This window comes from Balearica regulorum, chromosome 5 (assembly GCF_011004875.1).
Source record: "Balearica regulorum gibbericeps isolate bBalReg1 chromosome 5, bBalReg1.pri, whole genome shotgun sequence".
In the NCBI taxonomy this organism is placed as follows: Eukaryota; Metazoa; Chordata; class Aves; order Gruiformes; family Gruidae; genus Balearica; species Balearica regulorum.
In genome coordinates this window covers 36,049,131-36,073,546 of record NC_046188.1, presented here as the reverse complement: position 1 = coordinate 36,073,546, position 24,416 = coordinate 36,049,131, and the positions used below count along the sequence as shown (strand labels likewise).

The 24,416-nt window shown below is 39.1% G+C and overlaps 1 long non-coding RNA gene across 1 annotated transcript; it reads left to right on the top strand.

Moving 5' to 3' along the window:
* Nucleotides 1-2,289: 2,289 nt before the first annotated feature.
* On the top strand, nt 2,290-22,554 carry LOC142602042 (uncharacterized). Its single transcript, XR_012835676.1, has 5 exons — nt 2,290-2,453; nt 6,572-6,616; nt 9,117-10,128; nt 13,339-16,274; nt 20,832-22,554. It is a non-coding gene; the product is annotated as an uncharacterized LOC142602042 (long non-coding RNA).
* The last annotated feature ends 1,862 nt before the right edge of the window (nt 22,555-24,416 follow it).

Below are 24,416 nucleotides of genomic sequence, written 5' to 3'. Positions count from 1 at the left end.
CTCAGGTGACATTAAAACTAAAAATGTTAGTTCGCTCTGAAGCCAGAAAATTTAGCTTGTTATTTAAGCATTTCAAAGTACTGTCAATTAAATAAAATTTCATCAAAATGTCCTGTTTCATCAAATCCAAGCTTTTTTAGGAGATCATCAGTTTCAACATCAATCAGTTTTCTGTGATAATTTTGACATGAGGAAAAAGGCCATTAGCACCTCCTCTCATTTCATCATGTCTGCTCTAACTGCTATGCTGTTTGTAATGTTACCATGTTCTGCATCTTTCTACATTGCTGTTTAGCTAACATATATTTCCTGTATATATATTTTCTGCTTCAGCCAGAAGAGTTTCTTTGAATCTCTAACACATTTTGATTTGTCTATACTCTCCTGGTACATTTGCTTGATGTGCATTCCTGTGGATATTCCACAGCTACAGTGTCAAAGAGAAGGCACAACCTTACATTAGTGTTTGTATTTCAACAAACTTTCATCAGCAAGGCTTCTTAGATCAATGTATTCAAGATCACTTCTGACCTGAAAGAGATCACCATAAAATCATACATAGGGCATAAAGAACTGCAAAAGTGAAAAGCAACTCTCTCAAGTGAGCATTTAGCAGGCATCACTTAGAGGCAAAGGATCCACATCATCCTCCTGGTTTGGAATACCAAATCACATTGAGCAAGTGCCTCTTCAAGAGAGAACAGAGGATAGGCTTGTTTATTGTTGGACTGGGGAAAAGCCGTCAGCACATTCTCCAAGAATTTAAAAAAAAAAAAAAAATTAAAATCTGCCATCTTTCACACAAACCCTGTGGGAAATAGGCAACAGGAATACGAGGGTTCCTCCCATAAACACAATAAAAAATAAAACAGATGACAAAGCACTGCTAGAACAGAGGACCATCCCCGTGGGCAGTGGACTGTAGCTTCCAACCTGGATTTCAGCTGCCAGCTTCTAAGCAGGCTGTTGAGACTAGGTCAGTTGAGACTGCCCAGTTAACCTAGTCAGGATGAAAGCAGAAATTTAATTTGAAGATAGAGCCTCAGAAAAGAAGGGGAATTAAAATATAGCGGTTCTTAGAAAAACCACCCACTGAAAAATGCCTAATCCAGCTGAGCACATACAGGATTTAACGAACATCCTAAATGCAATGGCAGAATAAAGCAAATGCAGATTTGCCAGACTAGAAGGCCTCTAAAGGGAGAAATAGGAGTTAAAGTCTTTCTCCTATTTGCATGACAAAGAAGAGAGGTCACAAGTTACATCAATGTTTGTGGGAACATGTGAGTAGTTGTGACTAGAGCAGAGAAAAAAAGTCATTCACTTCTCAAACAGATCAAGGACAGTGCCTTCCTAATGAAAAGTAGTGCGGGGCAAGGCACAGACAAGAGCAATTCTAAGAAGTACGGCTGATGGGATTCTAATCCTGAGTGAAAAATGCTGGGGTGTGACTGACGATCAAACCCGGCCCATTCCACAACCTTCATGCTGTGAGACAACTGACAAAACCCCCACATCGCCTGAAGAAAGTCCAAGAAAGAACTAGTATTGTTTGTTCAGATAGCTCAGAAGCCCACCCTCAGAAAGAAAAAGAAATTCTTGTATACTTGTAAACTGCAAACCATGCCTCTCCTCTTCAACAAGCTCACCCCAGAACTATCCAGTTGCAAATGCTGAGCAGTAGTGAAAAAATAGTGTTTTGGCTAGAGATGAGAAAGTTACAATAAAAAAAATCTTCCTTGTTTATATTTGTTAATATTGTCATGAATAAAAGGCAGCATCACCAGTTGCTTTTACTTACAGTGCCATACTGAGATTTGTGAGTAATAAGAAAACTGCATACACAAAATATTTCTTAATCCTGTAAGTTCCTTAAATTTTACCCCACCTGCTTATTCACTTCAAAATTCCTATCCAGAATATATCTGTTATTTTGTTCAGACAGAAAAAAGTGGTCTCTCATGAATTAAGTGACAAACTATACAACACAAAAGGTGACTACTGAGCCACCAGGGCAAACAACAGCAGATCAGAAATTCTCCCAGATAATTATCCAGGCAAATAGTTAAAAATATCAAAACCAGTGAAGAAATCAAGATCAGCTTGTAAGTGATTTGCTAAACAGCAGGGGGGAGTAATTCATAATAAACACTGATGTATTTTTTTTTAACATCAGCATCACTTCTCTGCTGAGCTCTAGCACATGTTCAGGACCCTGTGAGTGGAGGCAGAAAAAGGAAGAGAAGCTTGGTAAGCTTTTAATGCAATTTCTTTTGCTTACAGCATATACCATATGAGGAAGAAAGCAAAAGACCTGCTGCTTGCCAGAATCCCTTTACAGAGAGGCCGGAAAGAGACAGTATGGTTGGAATTCCCTCATGCTGAGCTTGCCCATACAGTCAGAGGAGGAGCCTGGGCAAGTTCATTGAAACCACAATGGCTGGTGATGCCAGGTATGCAAAAACGACAGTCCCAAAAGCTGTAATTTTTTCACTGAAATATTTTGTGGAAAGAATTCCTATTTGGTTCTTATGGCAATGGACGTGCAGCTATATAAAGCTGGAATCTATGAATAGTTTTCTTCTGCTCTTGTTTTCTTTTGGTCTAACAAGTGGATATGTAGCAGAGAGAATCAATGACTGGCAGGCAAGCAGTTAACACTGTAAACAAACATGGTAATTCTTCATGTTTATTTGTGGCCATAATCAAGAAAGGGTCAATAAACTGGGGATGCAACAGCAGTTATTGCGCTTTTCCTGCATGTCTTTTTCTGTAGCAGCTCTGCCTAAGCATTAAGGAAGACAAACAATGGGCTTATAGGTCAAGGCTCTCCAGCAATCTGAAAACTTAAAATAGTTCTGGAAGATGACACAAGAGAGATTTTAAATGAATAAGAAACTGATGTGAAGTGTTTTACCACCATATTCATCTGATTTAATTCTTTTATCCTATACCCTCCATAAGGGCAATTTGCCCCCAGTTCAGTATGATGTTACTGGTGCAGAACATGGGCACGTTACCTTTGGCAGTGGATGGCTTTCTCCCCAACCCCCATTGCATTCTATGGAAAAACTGACAATAGGTAACACGCTGATGGGAAGATCTTGCAGGGGGTACTGAGGGGTGAATAATGAAAAATTCCTGCAGGAGGCACCTTCCAATAATGAAATCCACAGAGCGGAAATCCTCTTTAGTGATGAGAAGAAACTTCAAAGATACCTCCCCTTAAAGAGTGTGAATCATTTTACAGAATCCTATTCATAGATCCAGATAATGCTTGCTATTAAGATGACCCAAAAAAATTTGTATACACCTGATGTTGCCTGTTCTTCTTAAGGTGCTACTTTTAATTTTTATCTCTACCCATCTGCAGGAATTCATCACTGCACTTTTTTTCAGACTCATCTGTGGCTGTATACAAATTTGTCAGGAAATGTGGCTGCATGTCATTAGGCATCAATCCAGGCTGCGCTGTCTGGAGTGCCTGAGCCGAGCACACTAATAAGCTCATGGTAATTATTTTATACTAAACCCAGACTTTTTTACAGAGCAAGATGAAAATAATCCTGTCAGATGTGAGCTGTCTTCCTAGTAGGATTCTGGGGGAAAAAAAAAGCACAATTCTTTTTCAAGATTTGCAATACGGACAGGAGAACTATCGTGCTGCTTGGAGGGAAAAATCTGCAGTAGCAAACCTTTGATATCTGTGGCTGAAAATAGACTTGTATCTTTTAAGTAGATTTATTCCCAAAGTTAATGCAACTTTAATAAAAACCCAAACCCCTTAGATCATATGAAACTCTTCATATTCTGTTTCAAAAAGGTAAAAATGGGAAACTAGCACAAAAAAACCCATAAAAATTATTTTGAAGGAGCTTGACTGGAATTTTAAATCAGTCTGTGCTGCAATTTGACAGATCATAGGCTAACTTATGGTTTGTGTAAAGTAAGTTTGACTCCAAACCCATGCCAAATGCAGAGTTACCACTAAATTTTTAAAGAAGTTGGAACACGAAATGTTTAGACCTGGACAAATCTTTCCTTCTCTCACTGATCTTTAAAAGTTGTTTTTTAATGATATGCATGTAGATAGGTGCATAGTATAGTTTGTCAAAAAATATAATCCCCTTGCTGATTTTAAATATTTAAAATTATTGATTTTAAATAATCATGACCAGCTATGTTTTATAAGTATATAAGGAAGGTCTGTCTTGTTCCAGGAACATCACTGATTCTCATGGGCATCACATTTTAGTAGGGAAAACATGCACCACAGTTGTATTCCTCAAATGATCATCTTCTGCAGTTTATTTTATCTGTCTGTTGAACCAGGTATTGCAAAGTGCCAAACAGTGGACAACATCTGTGTGAACAGATGAGTTTTCTCCTCCCATAACGTACTCTGCACTGGCATTTACATTCTGTGGACGGAATGTTGTGAGCCAGGGATAATGCATCAAAAAGGAAGATCAATAATCGAGACTAAAGAGCTCTTAAATGTAATAATCAAATGCATCTGAAGGCCCAACTGTTGGCAGCTGAAAGCTGCTATGTTCAACTTGGAAAAAGTATGGAAACTTTTAACAGCAAACACAACTGGTCAGAGCTCTGCTAACCATCCACTGGAGTCTTCTATGCAAGATGTCCGGCCCTTGTGAAAGAGTGAGAAAAATGTCCAGCTCTAATTCAACTGCGGGTTTTGGGATTTGTAGCAGAAATGACTGCATGAAACTGTATGGCCTGAGTTATGCGGGAGGTCAGACATGCTGTTCAGAACAGACTCTTCTGGAAAGGAAATTTATAAAAATAGTAACAGAAATATGTAACCCAGTGAGTGTATCAAGCATTTATTTAGGACTTGGGTTCAATACCTCAAATGTAATGTACTTTTCGCCCTCAGATTCCTAAAGCCATTTATATCAGGACAGCTTCTCATGACTACTTATATTTATAGTTTGTCTGCCTGGTTGTCACTGGTCACATTTTTAGGCTTTGCATTGCATTTTAAATCCCCTGAGTCATTTCATCTTCATGTTTACCACTCTTTTCCTTCTTTTATGAGATTTTTCCATGAACCTGAAATTAAAAACATCCTTTCCTCCTCTCCGCTGAAAAGTCACAACCACAAGTCATCTATCACAGCTCCAATTTGCACCTTAAAATTTTCTCTGATCCCTCACAGAAGAGGTATTTCCAAGCCAGAAGTTCAAGCTCCATTTCTGCTTATTTCCCAGGAGAACTGAAAAGAACTTGCCTTTCTTTCAAATATTTCATTTTCATTTTTTTCTTCAAATTCTGTGTAGAAAATTAATTCAATGAAAAACTGGTCTTTTCACTCCCTGGTGCCTCAAGCACTTGCTGTTCCCCTTCATTTTTCTGATCTGTTTTTAAGTTGAAGGGGACAGAGCTGAGAGGGAACAGGCTATGCTGTGGTTGCATCCATCACCTCTCTCCCTCATGCATAGTTCACCGGTTTCAAGCTTCAAAAACTCATCTCTTAGTTCCCTTTGCTCCCTGAAAATAAAGAAATAACTCATGCACAGAGTGGAATAAAAGATTATCAAAGTATGTCCAGAAACACTGCGTAGCAATCTTTTCTTTTAAAAAGCACTTTTAAGTCCACGTTCAGCTCTCTGTTGTACTATAGCCTCAACGTGCTGATTACAGGCATACAGCTAATATTGTCCTGCTTTTTGTTCTGAATTGTGAACAATCTCAGACCTGACTGAGATTTGTCATCTGAAGCATCAGTCTTCCCAGATGTAATAAGCCCTCTTCCTACAGCTTTCTGCAGACAGGAGTAGTCTAGTGTTGCCAAGCTATTACATACACGCATGATACCTGGACAGCCATAGGGTGTCAGTAAGACACATGTGCCTTCAGCTTCCTGGCATTTTGGCAGTGCTGTGCCCCTCACTCCCAGGATGGTGAGTACATGGGTAATGTTTGCAGTTGACTCTGTTGGTGTCTACAACTTCACATTTAGCTTTTGGTTTAAGAGGCGACATGATACAGAGGGAAAAATACTGTGATGTGTGGGAGCTGGCAGTAGGGATTTTCCCAAATGTGTGGGAGGATCCCATTTCTCACAGATGGTGCTGCCAAGAAACAGCCTACTTTCAGAAAATATGGATTGTTAGCAATAATCTTCTGCCTAAAGTATTTCCCTAGTCCAAATGCTAACCCTACTGTAAAACAAGAAAGCCTTATTCAAAGATTCTTATTATTTCAAGCGGGAGAAGGAAGCAAAGAGACCCAACCGGTGGTGGTGAAAGGATTAATCTAACACCAATGGAGGTAACTACAAAACAACCTTGCAAAAGACCTTGAAGAAGTGGAAAGGAGAAGAGAAAGTAGGTTTCTTCCCAAGCAGAAGATCCGTTGCCTATCACCCTCAACTGCAATGGTGGGAAATTTTAAAGCTAGCTGTGTCCAAGACCAAAGACTGACCCTTTAGAAAGCAAGCAATGTAATATAGCACGTTTACTTTCACAAACCCATGCATGGCTGTGTCATGTCTACTCTGCTTTATTTGTTGTTCATTCATATTCTCTCTCTTTTTACTTGATAGGCAGAAAAAGTATTTCCTTACCTTAAGAAAAGATCAGGCAGGATGGTGAGTCATACACTTTTATTCCTCTGGCTGCTATTCAGTACATTAATAAGTAAGGAATGTAAATATCTGTATATGGCTGGGGGAGAAGTCCTCTGCTGCAACTACTGAACAGAGCTGCTGACAGTGAAACCTGTGCAGGGCATTGTACAGGCCCTGGCATTAGGAATAGGAGGGAGACAGCCACTCAGCAGAGCCTGCTACTACTGGGTCAAAAGGACAACGGAGATTTTCTCCTGACTGAACAACTGTCAGTGATCACTCCTAGTGAAGGAAAGTCAGAAATCAGAGCAGCATGACCTGTTCAGCTTAACTACAAAAGCTAATTCAGAAGCCCCTGATGCTGCCAAAATTATGAAGACAAAGAATTCAGCTTAAAGACACTTTCTTTCTCTTTCTTTGTAACTGAATAACTCAAAGGTGGTGTAGAACATAAACCTGCTAGAGAAATATGAAAGCCTGCAGGTTGTTTGTCATTACCGTATCTGATATAATCACTGGTAGCAGAGATGGACTCGAGTTAGAAGCTATGAATCCCCAGTGAAACCTCCTGAAAATTTAGTGTGTGTTTGGGAGCGAAGGTTTGGGTTGGACTTATCCCTCACGGGTAGACAGAATGTACTAATTCTGAGTCCAATTTCATGTTTTTCTTTGTTTTGGTTGTTATGACAGTCATGGCTACCACTGCAAAATTAAGCCATTAAAAAAAAGGCAAGCAGCCGAATCCAAATGATTCCCATTTGAGCTAAACTCCTTGGGCTCAGCAATAGACAGAGAGGTACCTATTTAGGACATGTGTTTTTTACTTATTTCTGCCCTTGACTAGTTTTGGATGGTACAGCTAGTTGACAGATGAAATTTCCTTCCTAGGGAAAAAGGCTGATATTTTCAAAACTATTTTCATCCCAAATTGGCATTTTCAGAGACCAATATGTTTAGAAAAAAATCAGTTCAGAAATGTCAAAATATTTTTTTAAAATCAAACACAAATATTCAACATTTCCCAAAATGTTTTAAACTTGCTCCCACATGAGCTGGTGTGTGCTCTTAGGCTGGATTCATGTTGCTTTCCTAGGGAGTGGCAAGTCCATTATGCTTACATTTACACCTATAGACGACAGTCAATATCTCATCAGATTTTGAGCTGATGGAAAGCCACTCAGAAACTAGAATCAGTATGGAAAGACATATATTTGTGCAGTGTAACATATTGTTAAATATGGAAAGGCCAAGATGAATAACCTGGTCCAGTACTGATAGGTCTTCACAATGTGAAGACACTATTGGATCCAAAAAGCAATCTAGTTGTATTATCATGGCACAGAACCCACAAATGCTTCACTCCACTCCTCAGTCAAACAGTGTAAAAATTCCCTGTGTCTTTCATCTGTTACTGCAAAGCTTCTATGGTACGCAAGACAAAATCATGATCAAAATGTTAGCAGCTGGTCAACCTTATGATAGACCTACTAATACAAGTTGTTCCAGCACTTGCAGAACTAAAGAGTGTGAATGGAATGGTCTCTCAGGATCTGCAGAAATGAGGGATGGTATTGTTTGGAGGTGAAAAAAAAAGCAAAAATATTCAGAACCTGCCTCCAGAAGAATTACTGGTATTTTCTACAGGTTTCACACTTGTTCTTTAGCCTGAGCTGTGCTTTGAAGTATATTAACTCTTATATCTTGAGTAAAACATGAAAAATGTTCCTTTCTTGCTGATTTCGCCACCTTTTAAAAATATTGTGAAAGTACCGTATTCTCATAAGACCATTTTAATGAGAGAGAAGTGTAGCTATGTTATCCTACAGACTTCATTAAATTCTGCTTAGAACTCATTCACTTTGTTGACTCAAATTATGGAAGCAATTCTTGTTGTAGGATTGTTTATATGTCCCAGAGCATTCATAACTCACTGAGTTCAACCATCTACAAGTGTTTAATTACAGACTGTCTGTTTCATGTAAAAAACTGTTTGCCAGCAGTCTTTTGGCAGAGTAAGGAATGAACTTTGCAGAGGAAAACTGAGTTGCTCATGAGCGGCTGCAGCAGAAATGGGGAAAAGAACTTCCCCAGAGCTCCTTGAAGATTCAAGTTGCTGGCATGATTTGGTCTCTTATATAAATCTTGCTGGAATTATGCTAAATTTTACATTGACATTTTTTCCCCCACTTCTACAGCTGTAAAAGAATAGCATGTGAAAACTAAACTCACAAGACACCATTACACAAGATGTGACCTCAGTCTTTGTCCAGAAAGGGAGAGAGCATCTAGTCTTTGAAAATAATATTTCTGTGTTTTTTGAAAATATAAACACGGATCATCAATATGCTACTAAAGTGAGGCTAGGCTGCATCTCACATTTCACAGGCTCAAAACATTAAAATGTCCTATAATATTTAATCTGACTGATTATTTAAACTGACCTTTTTAAATATTTGAAGTGACCTGAGGATGGATGTTTCTTTACCTCCATATTTCTAAACTGATTTTTTTTTCATTGTAGATTTCTATGAAAAACACTGTCTTGCTGTGAAATGTTGAATTTATCTGATGGAGTGTTTTACAGCTAAATCTGAAGATTTGGGTTGGAAAAGAGTGCATTTTTATTTTTTTAATTTTTTAATTTGGAAATGCCATTATCTTGACTCTTGAGAGGTTTCATGTGAATACCTTATCTCCTCTCTCTCTGCCTTTGGTTTGAGATTTGCAGCTGCAGCTGCTGTGCAAAGAAAAGTTTCCATTGACTGTCCATTTCTGAAGGAAAATTTCTGCCATTCTTAACTGCTGAAGTCCGAGATCCCGTATTGGGCCAGCACACCATATCACCACCTCAGCCTCCCCTACCTCAGATGCTGCTGCTTCACCTCAGTGGAGGAACCCGTGTAATCCTTGGTTGGCAGACATTAGATACACCAAATTATGTGAGGACTTATTTGGAGAGCGATGTTGTCTCACCTCAGTCCAGAAGAATACAAAATTGAAACGGGCAGGACTCAAAGCAAAAAAACCCAAGTTACTTCAGTGTTTAGTATCTGAGGACTAGATGAACAAGTTTGTCATACAGGAAGTGGAAATTTTATTGGAGAGGTGAGGAGAAGGGTTTCCCAAGGCTACAAAGGCAAGCGCAGTGAGTCTGAATGTAGGACCAGGTGCTGTTGCCACCACCTCTCCACTTCAGCGTATGCCAACACAGAATCAGTGCAGCCTTCCCACTTGTACTTCAGGCTCCAGGGTCCTGCTCCTCACTGACATCGTGAGGGGCCATGCCGTGCCTGGGAGCGGTGCCGGCAGGGCAGCCAAATGCCCAGGAGGCCCAGAGGAGGCGGGAGCTCTGGAGGAAGGCCCGGCTTTGCTGCTGTGGGTGTGCCCCCGGGGAAGGGGCAGTCCTGGGGCTCCTGGACTCCCCGGCCGCCCTCCTCTGACAGCCGGCTGCTGAGGGAGCACCCGGGCTGAGGGAGCCAGCCTCCCATCTGCAGCCCCTGGCAGAAATGCTGGAAAGCTCTCCTTAAAAAACAGTGAGTTATGCAGTGTCACACCTGAGTCCTCAGCCGAGAGGGTGGAAATGGCCTTTTCAGGCTTTCAGCAGCCAACCAGCCAGCAGGTTACGAGAGAGGACGAGGGTGAGTTATTCCCCTCAGATGGCTCCCGTTGCGGGCTCAGTCCGCTCCCCTCCGGGACCTGGCTGTGCTCCGAGGTACCTTGAGGTACTTGAGTCCTTGCAGTATGAGCTCATTTGTTGTCATTTCCACTTCTGGGAAAAAAAAGGGTCATAAGAAGAGATCAGTAAATGTGCAGTATTCATAAAGTACGGCCTCTAACAGAACAGACACGTTGCAGTGTTATCATATCCAGGAAAACAGCAGCAGACAGCATAACTTTAAATACCACCCAGAAACTCTTGTTTGGAAAGGACAACTCATTGCATCAAAGCCTAAATATATTTGCCAAACCGTACTTTAACTTACTGCCAAGACACCAAATTTATCCCCTTAATAGCAATGATCCACTAGGCAACATGGTGACTGCTACAGCAAACTGGACATGGGTTTATTTCGCAGAGGTCAAGATTATGGAAAGAGCTCTACACATATTAATACTTGGTGAGAAAGGTAGGATTTTTTTCATTATGAAATTGGCCTGAGGCTAGTTTGTTAATAAATAATCCTCATAGGAAGAATTCAATAGAATCAATATAACTTCTAGCTGTCAAGTCTAAGGGAAAATACGAAAATTTCAAATGTTTAGATGTATTCATCATGTTTCAGACCAAAAATCAGGGAATCAGCCTCTTCTAGGTGTAATACAAAATGCTGATACTGATCAGCATGACCTAAAGCAGATCTCACTGATTTTTTTCCTTTGACTTCCTTTACTCTGACATCAGGTCTTAAATACCATGTTTAAATTCTGAAAACCCGAAAGGATGTTTCTTAACATAAAGGTGAAATCAGGTGATTTGTTTTTTGAAGGCTATTATTGACTTTAATGTGGGAGCGAAATATTCTGTGTAGTGATCTTGTGAAATTTATGTCCCCTTTATTTATACATACTCACTTACAGGACATAGGAATCAGATTTATGAGGAGCAGGAAGGAGAAGATGGTAGTTGTTACTCCTATTCATAGCCAGAAATGACAGTGTTTGCAGATTTAGTGTTGCTAACCAACCAAAGAATAAATTTTTACTTTCTAATATTTCTATATCTGTGCTCAAAAAGAGATAGCTATGTTCTAAATCTTTTTCAGCACATAAATACATAGACTTTAAGGAGACTTATCTCAACCACACTACAATTTTCTGAGCCTGGCAAGTCTTACAAATCCCTAATCAGAGTTGCATGTATTTGATAATGCAGAAAAGTCCAAATTTAAGGACTAACAGTTGAAACGTATGTATATGGGGCTAATTGGTTTCAGTAGTTATATGGCATAGAAATAATAAGGTGCTGGGCTGGTTGCAAGGACACCTGCCACCTGTTTCTAGCTGAGCCATGACTTGCCATGTTAGTGATGGTAGGCCTTCACCACTCTTTGTCCCTTCTTTCCTTGTCTTGTTTTGGCTGTCCCATCAGACTGTAAGCATTTGAGAACAGGCACCTCACTGCGTTTGTGGTGTGGTGTGGTTGTGACTGGCTCTTCCATTCTTACAATGCTCATACTAGCAATTATAACAGCTTATACTTGTCTTCAGTGAAGTAATCTGGCAGAAAACTTAAGAACTTTGCCCAGACTCTTCTCTGGAAGGGAGATAACAATGAATCTATTTTAACAACACACCGGTTGAACCCCAATTTGGATGTCTTAAGATGTAATGTCTGATTGATGCATTTATACACCATTGGATGCAAATTGTTACAAAATGAATCTTGTCTTATCAGTATTCTTTTGCTGATGAGGTAAGTTTGTGGTATAAGAGCTACAATGTGGTTTTGTGTGGCCATGTCTTTGATTTGGAGCAATGCCACCTGCATCATTATACTTATGTGACTGGCCTTTAAACACAAACATGGATGAGTTCCACCAGCACGGAATGATAGCCACTCTTAGTGCAGCATGTAAAATTACTTGATAATATATGGCATAGTATTGAACAACTTCCTGGAAACCTTAGCAATGCAGAAGTTTGAAAGAAATGGAATGGCCTGCAGTTCATAAACAACATGGGCTGAATAAGCTGCTTCTAACTGCATCAGAAATTTTTGCTCATAGAATTATCCTTTACTTCTAGAACTAAAAGTGCTAAAAAGTGGCATGACTAAAAAGGCAATGCAGCAATAAAAATTCCAGTTTGACTCTAGGGATAGCTTCAGAGACATTGTGGTCAGAATTTTCTCCATTATTTGCAAGTTACCAAAGAAGAATGTTCTTTATTCTGGATTAGCTTTGGGAAATCTATTAAGATTTTTAATTGCATTCAAAAATATTCTTATGTTTTGAAACCTAGTGTGCAGGAAGTTTAACCAGTCCTTCCTTCATTAAAGTCTCTAAGTGTGGCTGAGACTTGTGTATTAGCAAGGTGCTTTGCTTGTCTCTGCCCAATAAAAATACAAGGAATACTGCCAGTTTGGGGAATGAATAGAACAGAAGGGAAGAGGGGGCACAAGTTATGAGCTGCTTTGGTTTTCATACTCAGGAAGTACTTACCGACTTCCATTGCCTCATCCCATGTCTCCCATTTAAAGGCCTTTATAAATTACAGGAATAAGTGGCCCTTAGCAAATAACTTCACAACAGAGAGCAACAAAATGGGACTGAAGCAGAATAGGAAACTCCCTTCTGCTACTGCAGATAGTTCTAAGCTGTTAGCATTTTTTCCTCTCGGATCAGGATGAAAGATAAAAATCTCAATAATTTCCACAAATGGAAAATCTGAAAAATGTGTGAGCTGAGTGCAGATGAAACATTTAATTTCAATAATTTTGTAATATCTTGCTACAATGCTGATCTGTCTTTAATCATTTTATGTCTAAATTTGCTAAGATTTCAAAGATTTTACTTTTGTAAAGAGTTCCAGCTTAAAGGAAACAAAAGCTTTCTAATTCAAGAAGTTGAAACAGGACTATTTTTAATTTTTCTCATAAAAAATAACAATTAATGAGAAATGGCAAATGGAGTCTTTTCTTAGCCATTAGTCTGAGTCATAACTCAGATCAGTAACAAATGCTACGTGTTTCAGTGCGATGTCTTTTCAATGACTAACTTTTTTTCCTATCTGGTTGACTGCAGTGGCATTTGGATCAGGCCTAGTAAGATGGTTCTTTTAACTGTGCCAATACCAGAAGAAGGCTTTGCTCATATACTGATAAGTCAACAGAACATCAAGGAGAAACAGTTATTTTTTTAGCCGAGAACAAGATATTTGAGAGTGGAGCTGATCACAAATGCAGTGTATCCTTTGGCAATAAAATTTTTCCTTTACAGTCAATTCCATGATTAAGCCAAAGCCACTTCTTTGTTCCTCCACCTGTCTCTGTGAGTCAGCAATGGTTTCCTCTTGCTTTGTCTCCAAGTGGGATGCCAATGCCTTGCCTGGACTGCAGAGGCACAGGTGTTGTGCCCGCATTTGTGAATTGTTTAGCTTTTGCTATCTTGGCAGCCTATCTGAGCTCTGGCAAACTTTTTACTAAATGGGATAAAGAATGGAAGGGACAATCCACTTTTCATGCTGCTCATGGGTTTTTTACTCTAAAAATCAGAAACTTGAAAAATCTCATCAGAACCATCTGTAATTTGTTTAGAACTGTGACTAACAAAAATGCTTTCATGCATTAACAGAAATACTGAAATGTTTTAGAGTTTATTTCCATGGGATTCTAAAAGTCAAAGATGCAATATACATGTCTGGGCCATTCAGTTTGTGCTGTACATGCAACTCCAATGACTTCACCAGCATATCCAATCGGTAGTTTTGTACCTGTGAGTTATGCTGCTGTAACAGACACTTCTCTCATTTACTATATACATTTTAACTTATCTCATAGCTACATTTTGCACCCAGTTCTCTCTACTAAGGTACGTATTTGATGGCTTTTGCCAAATGTTCTTCTAGAGCCAATATGAGCATGAACAACACAAAGTAAGAGGTTCCACCTGCACAAGTGTCATGCCAGCCCAGGCAGTGTGCTTCCCATCTAATCACAGTGGGAAAGAATCTGTGTGACTCAGAGGCACAGAAAGGAAAATAAGTGCCAGACCCCTGGACCCAGTGCTCAGCTTGCCAGGGAAGAGGGCTATCAGGGCCAGAGAACTCTCCACTGCTTTATTCAACGGCTGGCAGATCTGTCATTTCTATCCCTATGGCATCCATCTCCCCCCTAAAAACAGAACTCTGTATCTCGTTATCATTGGTTCAGTGCTAGCAACTGATTCAGACGCTTTGGGGTATGGTGTTGCAAATATAGCCAGTAAGCATGTCAGTAAACAAGTCAAACCCAAAACACAGAAGCATATGCATGTGTCCAGAGCGTGCGTGCACAAACTTTAAACTGACTCCTCTCATGCCATACTGATGAGCAACATATTCTGGCCATTCCTTTCCCATGCAGGCTTAGCATGGCTGATTTGTGTACTCAGCACTGAAACCTACACTTTTCCCAGGACCCATCAGCTCAGATTGCCCATAACCTATTTCTCCTTTGATGGCTCTCATCCTGCTTTCAATTGGTGTGGCAGCGCGTGAATACATATGACCGAAAGCTTGATATAAAATCCATTTGTCTAAATGCCGGCTATTTATGTTTGATGGCCTGAACAATTATTAATCCTGATTGGAAATATAAGTCATTGTGTCTACAGTGTCCTGTCACAGCATCCCTGCTAGCTCCCCTGAGGCCAAATTCTCTGACAATGCACACAGTGTCCGGTGTTTTCTGCACGCAGTACCATGTCCTAGCTGAAATCCCAGGCAGGAAACCTCTTTTTCTGTATGCTCACCAGTGTGGATGATCCCCAGGAATTTTCCTGGTCTGCCAGTGTATATCCCATAGGACAGGAGATAGACCCTGCACCACTGTGTCCAATAATTTCCATGGTCTCACACACTGTTCAAAAATACTGTGGCACATGCACGCTTCATCCTCAGTGGGCACAACATGCCAGGATACGAGCTCCCACAGCAGCCCTGTGTCTGGGGAAAGCCCTGAAGGGACTGGAGCCTCCATTAACCAACAGAGAGTGTAGAAATCTCCAGGGCAGCAGCAGACCTGTTCTTTGTGCTAAAAAAGCAATATATCCCTCCTCGCTTTCCTGTAATCTGTGAATTCACTCCCTTATTTGAAGACTCTGCTCCACCACTGCCAATGAAATACCAAGTTCAAGGTTGTCAGATGATCTACATCTGCCTGGCAAACAGTCACATATGAAAGAAACCTGGTACTGCAGGCACCAATCGCCCTATGTCTTGCTGACCCGCACCTCGTACACACGTTCACCCAATGCTATTTTGTCAGTATTCTACACAGCCACCACTGAAATACAGAGGCTTGCCTGGGCAATGGTACCAGTTAACTGCTGTGGTGGGGCTAGTCCTTACTAGGTACAAAGAATTCCCAGCGCTGCATGGCCCCACAGCTCCTCTCTCTCCCTGCGGCACTAAGCCGCAATGCTGGAATGTAGTAGGGAAGCCCCATGGCAAATAATCCCACAGAAACCCACAGATATGTCTCTCTTCCAGGCCAGAAATTGTCTAACAAAGCCAGGGGAAGCAGTTCAGACACACATAGTTCAGCTGTTGTGGAATAGCATGGTTTGGTTTCTGTCCCCAAATATCCCAGGGTTGTTGAGCATTTCTTTGGTCTGATGTGATGGGAGGCTTCTCGGCAGCCATGGACCTGCAAATGTTGGTCTTCGGGGGCTGGCAGTAAGGGTTTGGTCTTTGCATGCAAATGGTGTGACTGGGGGAAGCAAAGGTACTTACTCCACCTGTCACAACATATTTTTTTTTTTCTGATTCTTAGGAGATATATGTGTCTGTTCTTGATTTGTGTTTTGTCTCCCAGCACAGTGTCCTGCGGAGGATCTCGGCTCCAACATGCTCCCACATGCATGCACACTGCAGGGCTCTCTCATCCCAGCTTTCCAGCAGGCTGAACCATGCCACACCACATCGCTGATCTCCAGGATTTCTGGACCAAGGCCCTAGCTCCCTCCAGGGAGAGAGCATGGTGAGTGGCAAGGCATGAATGATGCTGTCAAGTCAGGCAGGGCTGTTACTAGAAATCTCTTGCTGAGTGAATGAGAAGCGGAAGGATAGAAGAGAAATGTAGAGCAGATACTGTCTGAAGGCACAGCAGACAGAATGTAGCATAGACACCCCTGGAAAACTGCAGAGATGATTTATGGATCTGCAAGGTAGATTGAAACAGGATGTTTCTCCCTTCTCTATTGCCCTCTCTATTAGTGGGACTGCAGTAATGAGTAACAGAAATATTGATTGTGAACGTTCAGTCTTGTAGAAGAATTTTCAGCTCGAGTACGTAATTTTAACTTCATTTTGACTTCAGTGCCGTATTTAATTTTCCATCAGATGACAACATTGCCCCACATACAAAATTATCAAGGCTGTGTTTTGGGGTTTTTGTTCCATTTTTTGTTTGGTTTTTTTGGGTTTTTTAAAATTTTTTTTTATTTTTTATTTTTTTTAATACTGAATGAATTAGAAGCCCACTGTAAGACTATAAATAATATTTTAGTGCTAGCAGCTAAAATTCCTGGATCTTAATCCAAAAGGGACTATAGTAACCATTTAGTCAGACCTCCTGCCTGAAAATGGGCACAGACTGAATGGAGGAGCATTCAGTACCTCTGGGTATATATTTCTATATTTCCTATTGCAGTGACACAGAATTTAGAACACAGGAGGTTAGTTACAAAGCAAAAGCCAAATATGCTGTCAGTTGATACTGTTGCATTTCATATACACCCTGTTGCAATGCCACATTTGCTTTGCTTACTGTGAATCATGCAAGGATATAATCTGCTATAAAGAACACAGTTCTGAAGAATCCAGAAAGCACTTCAGTCAAAGAGTAAGTTAAGTTTCATTAAAGTCTGAATGGAAAAGTGTGCAGATTTTTTGTTGTTTTTTCCATATGCATCATACACTCATTTGCTAATTTTACTTACATTTTTTCCCAACAAAATGACAACCATTAATTCCTAAAAGGTAATAATGAATCAACCAGAAACACTACAAATTTTTTTTTTATTCTTCCAGTTATTTTTTCAGATGAGTGTGAAAAAAGTGGTAAAATATTCTACCCAGAAGCCTACACTGTATAAATGATTATTATTAGCTAAAACTGCACACACAATAAACTCAGACAATTTTAATTTGAATCTATGGTAAGGCAGAAGGTTAGTTTTATTTTGGGGGTTTTGTGTTTTGTTTTTGTGGGGGGTTTTGTGTTTTTTTGAGTGGGTTGGTGTTTGGGTTTTTTTCATTTATGAAATAGAATATTCTGCTTAGTGAACTGATTCAGTGATGGAATTGCTCCCAAAAGTCATTTGTCAGTGAAAGGAGTAATGAGAACATAATAGCTAATCACTCAAAAGTTCAGCTGGATTAAAAGCAATTTGAATTCTTTTTTTGGAACCAAAAATAAAGCTATTTGCAGATGGTCTTCATTAGAAATACTGGTGGCAGCAATTATTTCACAGCTCTAATAAACTGTCTAGCCAATATCCCCTAGGCCTTCATATTTTCAGTATCAGAGATGAACATTCACTTTGTAGTCATCTGCTTGCATTAAAGAAATATACTTACCATACACACATATGGATATGATATACATATATACATATACAAATACACAGAGACACAATATTTCTTTAATACAAGCAGATAACTATATATATTAAAAGATTTTCATATATTTATATTACAAGAAAAAGAGTGAGATACACTTGATGCTGAGAAACAACTGATTCAGACTAATTTTTCTTTTTTTTTTTTTTTTTTGAATCTGCAACTCAGAAGGTTAACAGCTTATTTCATACTACACTGATAATATAAATTATACATTACTATTGAAAAAAACCAATTTCCTGCTATGGACAAAATAGATGTACCCTGGAGAGTATATCAGCCTCCATGTCACCCCAATGCCTTCACTTAGCTACAGTACCACACACAGGCAGGTACGGAGATATATAGTTATCCAACCTGCATATATTATCTGATTGGCATGTTCACTTGCTCCTTGACTGCCATAAATGAGTGGCTGTGCAGGTGCCATTAGCACATGCATCTTTTTCTGAATGCACCATTGTAGGAGTAGCTGAAAAGCTGTTTGTACTACACAGTCAGAAAGTTGGCAGCAGTGCTGGGTGAAAAATGGCAAGTATGTTTCAAGAAAAATTCAAAAAACTTCATGTTTACTCTACATTTCTTAACATCTCAATAAGAAATTCAAAAAACCTGAAGGTATTGAAACCAAATATTTTTCAGGTTTTGATTTAACAATTATTGCATTTTCTTCTTCTTGCCTTTCTTCCTTACTCCTCCCCTTTTCTTTTCCAATATGCATTGTTTTGCCCTTTGTTTTTAATGATCTAGTAGAAGAGAATGAAAAGAACAGAAGGAATGACAGGGAGGAGGAAACAATACCTGGGAAGCTGTAACACCTTTAGCAGATTAGTTTAACAGGGAGGCCTTTGCATTATCTGTACTAAGGTAATAAATGTGCCAGTAGGTGAAGCTCAACAATGTACAAGATATCTTACATCTGCCCCAATTTGGTAGAAAACTATTTGGCTTGCTCAGGACATGTCCATTCAGCTGATTGTAGATCTTGCCCCCATCCTTTTTCTGTATTAAAAAAGATATAGTGTTTGTCAGGCAACACTGTAAAAAGTTACTGCCTCCTTTTTCTTCATGGCTTGGGGTGTTGATGATTTATTACCCGAATCAGCAGATACATATGTTTCATGCATATATATAACACTTTTGAAAAGTTGGCAAGGTACATCTTTTGAGTTAGCAAGGAAAAGGAACAAAAATTTAATGGTTACAAATTTGGGTTTAAGCTATTCCTCCATTTCAAGCTTCATTTGTTTGCTTTCCATTCCAGCAGCTGCTGGAAGCACTCTTCAATAGGAAACAAATAAATTCATACCACCTGTCCCACTCTGAATTGGAGGCCAAATCTTTCTTTTAGCTGTCTCAACATTTAAGAATTAAAAGAGCATCTCAACCTCAATTTCCATGCCATGAAAAAACAGAAGAGGAATAATAAGAGCTTTGTTAGGCAATTTGCAGGCATGTGACTTGCAATTACAGTAATATCTTCATCATTCCTCAAAAAAAATTGTTTGCAATCTGAAGTGCAGTGTCTTCCTCTCCAAATTTTGTAAATGGCAATGTTTTGGCTGGAATTTAATGCTGACATATATCTATTTTATTACAGGTTAAATTTTTAGGTCTTTTGATATTTAGTCTCTCCCTCTGATACGTCTCATGGCAAGGCAGTTGTAAAGAAACATATGGATTTGTGGGTATAGAAACAGTTATCTGAGAAAACCATGAGGGTTCTCCCAGAACCACATGGCACGTTTATCCCTATAGACTTGAAAGTTATTCTGCTCTAAACTCTGCAGGTCTCCCACACAACGTTCATAAATAAAAGCAGATTTTGAATCCCTGCCTTTAATCCTAAATCCCAAGGTAAGGATTGACTGGAATATATTGGAACAGTTCTTTAGGTTTGGACTAAATGCTAGTCTTAGGTCATCGCCATGCCTTTCAAGCACTCAAAAACACTACTGTAATATGTTATTTTGGTAGTAGGCCATGAAAAGCTTGCCCAAATTTCGAGTGTGTGAGCTGTCAGCAAAGAGCTGTATAGTTGTAAGCAGGAGGCAGTTCAATGCAATTCAAGTGAAACTTGTCCTCCCATTTCACTTCAAATCAGCTGATTAGAAAAAAATGGGTTATTGTGCCAAGACAAAAACAAATAAGCCAAACTACTCTTTTTTTTTTTTTTCCAGGGAGAGTTTTGTATTGTTTATTAAATAGACAATCCAGAGCAGTAATCAAAACATTTACTGGGATGTTAATGGAGATATGGTAAAGCAGAGTATGACCGCCAAGGGACAGGGTGCACTTCTTACGCTCTCCCGCCATGAAATCAGTAACTCAGATCATTTGTCTAAGTCATCTACTATTACTTTGGAGTGAATCAGTGCATGGAGGTGCATGAGGACATCCCAAGCATATTTGTTCATTTCATAGGGAAAAAACAAAACAAAAATAACAACTGCTTTATTTTAAAGCCAGGAGATTTAGTTTAGCTAAAGAAAGGTTTGACTCCAGTTCAATTTGGGCAGAAGTTCAGCCAGAAGTTATCATATGATTGGGTTTTTGGGGATTCTTTTTTTTTTTTTCTGGAAGTCTGTGTGAAATGATCTAGTAGTGATCTCAGTCCAAATTCCAATCCATAAGTGCCTCTGTTCCTCACAAAACTCCTTAATTTGCACAACTGTTAAGAGTCTCAGAATAGGAAGCAAGAGCTAGAACCCATAGACAGCTCAGGGTCTGCTCTGCACATCTGAAATAAGGAAGGGCAGTGGTGGGGGGGTGAAATTACACCATTACCTTTACTGTTTTGTTTCTCCTCCATTAAGAAGAAAAAAAACATTGCTGAGAAAAAAAGAACTATCAACTACACCAACGACTCCATTCATACTTTTGTCCTTTTTCTGACTCTTTTTCTTAATTTTAGTGTAAGCTGAAGATGACAGTAGGAGCTCAGCACGAACTTCTTGGCATTGTCACACTGTCATTGAGCCTGGTTAAGAGTCAGCAGGATCTACACAGTGAAGATGAAACAACTTGCTTCGACTTATTTTTGAGCCATTTGAAGAGAACATGCCCCAAAGGGTTGTTCGAAGTTAACTTTTCAGTCACTTGCCTTCTAGGAAGTGTAAAATAAAAATATCACCAAATACAGAGATTAAGTAGAAAATATCATGAAAAACACTGGTATATTTCAAATATATAAAGCTATTCAGTTTTAAGGAATGTTTTTATGTCTTACACACTCTAGTCTTCACTGCAACCAATGAAACATACTTAGTCTGTATTGAAAGTAAACATCCCATGGAATAGCATGTCTTCAAAGTACAAAAAAAGTTGTACTAATTTCTCACCCGCAATGCAGCCTTGAACTACATCATTTGCCCAGTCTTTGTAGAGTTTTTTACACAGTGCTTCTCAGAGCACTGTAATTAAGAATGACATTTTCTCAGTCCTATTGCTGCTGGCCTCCTCCAAAAATAAACTATATTCCTACGAGTATATCAGGACAATTCAGCACTTAAGAACACTTGCAAACCAAACTCCAGTAGGCTAGAGAGCAAAGTACATAAAGTCATTAGATATTTTCTTTGCCAATACCAGCCATAACATACCAATAGTGATTATATACCATTTCCCCATCTGTTTGTTGAATTGTTTCATCTCTCTTCCTCCACCTCCTTCTAAACCTCCCCTCCACCTTTCCAAATGAAATTATGCTCTTAAAACTCAGGGTTTCAGCTGAATATGAAATTTCAAATGCAGAAAATGCCCTCAACTTCAGATAAATGGCTAAAATACCATTAAAGCAGATGTTGAAATCAACAGCAATATTCTGTCTTTATATAGTTATATATGATCAAACTTTGGAGTAGCTGAGGATGTCTTCTCTCCTGAATAAGCTTTACCAAATCACACACAACCAGATATTGACGTGAAAAAGGACTTAAAATTATTTTTTCTCTGCAGTTTCATTTTACTCTTTCTCATCCCTGTACCATACTGACAACAACAGATTGTACCGCAAAGATTTTTATCTTATGTCTGTTCTATTGAAACGTGTCATATGCCATGCAGACTATTTGCCTGCGGACTATTTGTAATTCACATTACAAGCAGGAGTAGAATCAGGCCCATGTAATCCTGCAAGGACTACAAAAATATATGGTTTCCTTGGCATTCATCAGAACTGTTGGATAATGGCTCCCCTCAGAGGTAGTATAGGAAGCATGCACCAGTCCAGTACGTCTCCTTGCTACAAGATGTCAGGAGGAAAGAGATTGTGCATTATGCCTGATAGTTGAAAATGCACTGCAGATTCCATCCTACAATGTATTAGCGATTGCCAGTTTAGTTCTTTCCTTTATAGGAAATGACTGTAGCTAATGAATACAATCTGTTATAATTAATGATGGAAAAATATATAGGAATTTAGAAATGAAAAATTGGTATCAAGGATTAAGTTTTATTTTACAAAATATAACCAGTTTTGAGATTGGATTAGAAGCATGCAAAAGAGAAATTTACCTGACTACGTTCTAATACTTCAGCTTCACAAAACTAAAATGAAGGCAAAATAAGGAATAAAAGATTTCTATTGATGTAAAAGTCAACTACTTGCAAGTTAGAAATTTTAACATTTGTCCAACCAGATGTTTAGAGTGGCTCTATGCCAGGGTCAGCTATGTTTGGGCGAATTCTCTCTCTCAGTAGTGTCCCATTCAGTCCTTTAAAGCTTACAGGCAAATTCTCTTGCCTCAAAGCTGTTAATTTCGGATAATGCATCAGCATGTACTCTGTCCTATGCCTGTTTGAGGGATTCTGTTAAGGAGCATGGAGATGACTTCTTCCAGTATGATCTCCTGCCACTTTTATGAGATGCATAAAAATGGTCTTGAACTTAGTTTTTAAAAAATATCCTAAAAGTTTTCTAAAAATTACTCACAGTTTGATCATCAGATCATTGTTGAATGTATTTGTTTGACTTGTTCTTAAGCAAGACAATATAGAAAAAGGATAATTTAATAAATGGGGCATAATTTTCAGGTCTACTTGTACTTCAAATTTTTCCAATACAAGAAATAGAGAATATCAGATTGAACTAGCATGTGGCAGATTTGAAATAGCCAAGAGTATGTCGTTCTTCACAAATGAAGGGGAAAAAAAATCAAGTATATAAAATGAGAGTTTCTGAGATGACTACCACCACCACAGGAAAAGTCTGGAAGTTACAACAGGTGTAAAAGCTAAGAAAACATCGGCTCACTGCTCAGTAGCAGTTGAAGTAGGAAATAAAATTATAGGAATTATTAGCTGGGGAACAAAGGTTAGAAAAAGCACAGAGCTTTGCCACAGTGAACACCCACGCTGCATCTTGAATCCTTTGTGCAGCTGAGTCCCCAGTCTCGAGGACGGATACAGTGCAGCTGGGAGAGGTACAGAGAGTGGCAGCAGCAACGACAGCAGATGCACCATACATGGAGCAGCCAAGTAGCTGGGGCTCTCCTGCTTGGAAAGGACTCAGCTGGGTGGAAGTATGACAAAGATTTATAAAATCATGAGAAGCAAATAAAAGTTGGATTGGGACTGATTGCTCATCACCTCTTTAAATGTAAGAAGTATAGTCCCTGAATAGAACCTGATGGGTGGCGGGTTCAAAACAAGTAGCAGCAGACATGTCTTCACTGAACACATTGCAAAGGTGTGACCTGCATGCAGGTTGTGTGAAGCTTAAGTGAGATAAAGACGAGAGAAGAATTTCATGGAATAAATGGCTGTTAGATGTCTGTGTCTAGCTCAGGAAATCCCTTAGTGACAAATTGGTGGAGTCAGAGAGAGAGTGTTTTATTTTAAAAGTTTATTATTCTGTAGAGAAAGCAAGGGTCCAATTACATTTTTGATATCTAAAGGAATTTCAGATTTAAACATAATCCTTAATGGACAAACCACACACAGATAAATTTTATATTCTCTTAGGAATTATGTAATGGTAAGCATCACCTGGAAAACAGCAAACAAAGATGAAGAATAATTTCCCTTCCATCAATCTTTGCATTGGCAGTTCTAAAACACTTTTGCTCACATACCCTATTTCTCACACTGTTATAAGTGGGCCAGTAGCATTTTGAGTTTGTTTCTAAAATGGATAAATAAGATAAGGAATGACTAATATGCCCTATTTTTCAAAAGTTTTGTCCATTCCTGTCTTTCATTGACAGGGAAACCTGTCACTACAGTTGTCAGGTTACAAGGGATGACAAGGAGAGAGTAAGAGTCTTACTCAGTACATACAGCTGACAATAAACCAAAAAAAAGGCGTCCCAGAAAAAAAAATAAATCTGTTTTCTCCCAAACTTAGGAAACCAATTTTTTTTTTCCCAAGCAAATCTAAGTGATAAGACATGTATGAATTGCTTTGTGCATCTTCCTTCGTTCAAACAATGCACTAATTAATTTCTTGGCCATAGAAGCTGGAAAAAACTAACACTAATTAGTGCACTACAAAATTTAA